The sequence below is a fragment of the Triticum urartu genome, chromosome 4A (assembly GCF_056163025.1).
Source record: "Triticum urartu cultivar PI428250 chromosome 4A, HENAU_Tu73, whole genome shotgun sequence".
NCBI lineage: Eukaryota > Viridiplantae > Streptophyta > Magnoliopsida > Poales > Poaceae > Triticum > Triticum urartu.
The window spans coordinates 7,030,594-7,035,139 of record NC_141876.1 but is presented as its reverse complement, the minus strand read 5'-3'; the positions used below and the strand labels follow the sequence as shown (position 1 = coordinate 7,035,139).

Genomic DNA, 4,546 nt, shown 5'->3' with positions numbered 1-4,546 from the left:
GCATTCGTCCATTGGATGGTCAATTTCGCAAGGCTGCATCTTACTCCACCAATGATGATTCTGCCACACATGACACTGCCAAGCCAAATCCTCAAGCCACAGCACCCAGGGTGATGACTGATCGTGAGTTACTCCTCAGTCTTCATCAAAAGGTTGATCGCAATCACAAATGGGTTAAGCGTCAGTTTGGTTCAATTCTTCACAACATGACTGCAACACATAATGCAGTGAAGAAAAACCACTACTACCTTCATGAAACCCTCAACCGCACCTGGGTTGTTCTGTCACAAGTTGACAGTGCTGATGATTTGAAGCAAATGGGTCTCAAAGAAGAGTTTGACTGGTCTGCACCTCCTCCGAAGAAATACAAGAAGGTCAAGGTTCCTTCTCTGGTGGCCAGTTCATATTATTCATCGCGTGAGACTGATGAAAATGAAGACTTGGACGACACTGCGGCAGGCCCTACTTCAACAACCGACCCCAACAACGCTGGCGCTCCGTGATCAACTTGAATATCTTTAGGGGCGTTAGTCCTCAGTTTCGACCCTTTTGGTCATTTGATGACAAAGGGGGAGAAATCTGAGTTAGTCTTCAAGCGGGTCTATTAATAAGGGTGTTTTTTTTCTAAGTTACAACTCTCGTTCTTCCGAAACTTTTATTGGATCGAGTTGTAATCTTAAACCCGATGGTGCGCTGATACTTTTGTTGCATGATGCTCTGATACTTTTGATGCGCTATTCTGCATGCTTATCCCTCATTAATATTATCGCACGCATGCTGAATTTCATCAGGCACCATATTTCATCATGCATTTCAAATTCTTCATATTATATATCCAATGTGTGTATGAATTACAAGATATAGGGGGAGATCTCCATGATTCAACTCTTCAAGTGTGCATTGCTTCAAAAGCAAATTCCTCACTATGCACATCTTCAGGGGGAGTTCTTCTATATCTTACAATCAAATTCCTTAATATCAGTATTTACACTTCATATATTTATCCCCGTTGAAAACTTAACCTATGTTGTCATCAATCACCAAAAAGGGGGAGATTGTAAGTGCATCTAGTGCCCCTTAGTGATTTTGGTGTATTGAAGACTTATAGGTTAAGTATCTAATGTGTTTATGAGTGTCCACAGGTCTATAAGTCTATGAGGAGTTTGATATTTACAGAGAAAGTCGACCCCTAAAAATGAAGTCCTTCGACTGAAGACTTTGATAGTTTGAAGACTTTCTGAAGACTTTGAAAGTGAAGAAATTGGTGTGACCTTGAAGACTTGGTATTCATTTGAGGAACATGAAGCGTGAAGACTTTCGTTTTCATAGTTTCATTTTCTCTTTCTTGAGTCATAGGAAACACCGTACTGTTAAAGGGGGTCGAGGAAATACTTAGGAGAAAATTTCCATGTGATGCTCAACTCAAAGCCTACACCTACCAATCCCTTCGAGTGAAGCCATTGGAAATCTCATACAGTTCAGTCAATTTCTTCAGTGACAGAGACGCAGTTCTTCTGGTCACTGAGGACTTTGCTCTGACTGAGGAGTTAGGAATTCGCCAGTGCGAATTGCCTACACAGTGAGGAACATGATAGCCCTGAGGAATTTGTACCTCAAGTTTCCGACCGTTGCTGTGCTACGCGCCAGCTGTCCCAAAATATCTTGTCCACCTAACGGTCATATCATTGAAGGGCATTCATGTCTTATCATGTCGGGCTGCTCCCTACGCTATAAATAGCCACCCCCTACAACGACTAGTTGGTTGGCTGCTCTGAGAGAAACTGACACTTGTCATTTGAGAGCATCCCATCCTCCGAGGACTTTGAGCGAAAATCATCAAGTGAGGAAAATCCAAACCCAAACCCAAACCCAAAACACCTACAAACCCAAAGTGATTGAGCATCACTGAAGAGATTGATCCTGCGTGGATCCGACGCTTTTTATCTTTGAAGACTGTGCTTCTTCCAGACGGTTAGGCGTCAAGGTCTAGAGCATCCAAGAGGAATTGTGGATCGCCGAGTGACCGAGTTTGTGAAGGTTTGGAAGTCACCTGAAGACTTACCATGAGTGACTGGGCGAGGACTGTGTGTCCTTAGCTCAAGGATAATACGGTGAGGACTGTGTGTCCGGGACTAGGTGTCCTCGAGTTTAAATACTCAGCCGCTCCAACCAGATGTACAACTGAGACAGCAGTTGGAACTGGTCTACCAAATCATTGTCTTCACCAAGCCTGTTGGTTCTATTTCCTCAACACTTTCATTTCCTCATTACTGTGTTGTGTGTTTGTTCATATCTGTGTTTGAATACTTTGACTGAAGACTTTCTCAATTTCCTCAGTTCAATTTCTTCAGTCTGTTTGTCTTCATCTTGTGCTATCCTGTGTTTACGCTTCCTGTACTCTGTGTTTGTCTTCATTTCATCATGATGATCATGCATGTATTCTGCTATGTTTACTTCTGAGTACTTATTCCGCTGCTAGTAGTTCTTCGCTAAGGAATTTCCTCACCAGCAAATTCCTCAGTGAAGAATTTCATAAAAATCGCCTATTCACCCCCCTCTAGTCGATATAACGCACTTTTAATTGGTATCAGAGCAAGGTACTCCCTTGTTCTGTGTGATTTTGGTTTAACCGCTTGGAGTTTTAGTTATGTCAACTGCAGGTATGATCAAGGTCTCTGCTGGGTGTCCTACCTTTGATGGGACGGACTACCCCTACTGGAAGAACAAGATGCGCATGCATCTTGAGGCAATTGATAACGATCTCTGGTACGTTGTGGAAAATGGTGTTCCCTCCGTCTCACCCTCACTGAACGCTACCGATGTGAAGAGATTCAAGCAACTCGATTCCCAAGTGAAGAATATCATATGTGGCCATCTGAGTAAAGGACAGTATGGTAGAGTGAGTGCTTTGGAAACTGCTAAGCTTATCTGGGATAGGCTATCCAAGATCAATGAAGGAGTTTCAACTCAGCGTGACTCTCGAGTTGATGTTCTTCGCAATCTCTTCAACCGCTTCAAAAGACTCGACAATGAAAATGTTCAGCAAACCTTTGATCGCCTCACTGACATTTCAAATGAGCTGCAAGCACTTGGTGCCACTGACATCACCGACCATGAGGTGGTGAAGAAATTGCTGAGATCGCTTGATTCCTCATTTGATACTCTGGCACTGATGATACAAGAACGTGCTGATTACAAGTCACTTGACCCCGCTGATATCCTCTAGAGGCTTAACACTCATGAGTTCCAACTTGCTGAAAAGAGAGATCTCTATGGTTCGAGCTATGGCAGATCACGTGCACTAAAGGCCAAGGTAGTATCAGAATCCGAAGATGAAGACTCTAGTAGCAGCCTTGGTGATCCTGAAGAACTGAGTCATGATCTAGCGCTACTTGTGAAGAAATTCCAGAAGTTCTCAAGACATGGTCGCTTTGGAAAACCCTCAAGGAGCAGTGATTCCTCATCCGGTGACTATAAGAAGAGGCTTTGTCACAAGTGCAAGAAACCAGGACATTACATTCAAGATTGTCCTCAGTGGGAAAAGGAATCAAAGAAGAAGAAATACAAGGATTACAGTTCTGATGATGCGAAGAAAAAGAAGAAGTCTTCAAAATCTTCATCATCAAAATCCTCAAAGTCTTCATCTCACAAGAAGAGCAACTCCAAGAAGGCTCGGGCATTCATTGGCAAGGAAATGGACTCCGAAGCTGAATCTGAGGAACAAGAGGAAGAGGAGGCTTCTGAGGACTCTGAATCTGGTGTGGCAAGCCTAGCCCTCGCTACTGCATTCGTCAGCAAGTCTATCTTCAACTCTGAAGAAAGTGATCTCACCAACAAGGCTGATGAAGGCAGTGATGACTACGCTCCCACCTATTGCTTCGTGGCAAAGGGTGCCAAGGTACTCAAATACGCCACCTCTGAATCTAGTGAGGATGAATCTGATGAAAATCTTAAGCCTAGCTACTCTAAACTTGCTAAGATTGTTGTGCAACAACAAAAGGCTTTTGAAAAGGTTCAAAACATGCTAGACAAAAGTGATGATATGTTGGTGAAGAAATGGATCGCACTACGGCCTTAACTGAAAATCTTCAGAGACTTCAGACCAGGTTTGACAACCTTCAAGGTCATAATAACACTCTCTTATCTGATCATGAGAAGCTTTCTTATGAATATCTTCAAAAGAAGCAAGATCTTGAGAAGCTAAGAGTAAGTTATGAAGATCTTCAGAAGGAGCACGACTCATTACTTGCTCAACAAATCAGCGCTGCTCAGGAAGAATTCATTCCTCCATGTTTAAAATGCATTGAACGAGAATCTGCTAATTCTTCACCTGAATGTTCAAATGCTTCTAATGTTACAAATTCTTCACCTGTCTCTGCTATCACTAATTCCTCATCTGAGGACATTTCTAGTATCACTGACGATGCAGGGCTGAAGGAATTGTACATGACAGGCATGTACAAAAGCCTCAAAGGGCATCAGACTCTTTGTGATGTGCTTAAAAAGTAGATCCTCAACAGGAACCCTAGGAAAGAGGGTATTGCCT

At 42.9% G+C, this 4,546-nt stretch overlaps 1 pseudogene; it reads left to right on the top strand.

The window, feature by feature from the left end:
* Nucleotides 1-2,647: 2,647 nt before the first annotated feature.
* LOC147974325 (uncharacterized) lies at nt 2,648-4,078 on the top strand (annotated as a pseudogene).
* Nucleotides 4,079-4,546: the final 468 nt, after the last annotated feature.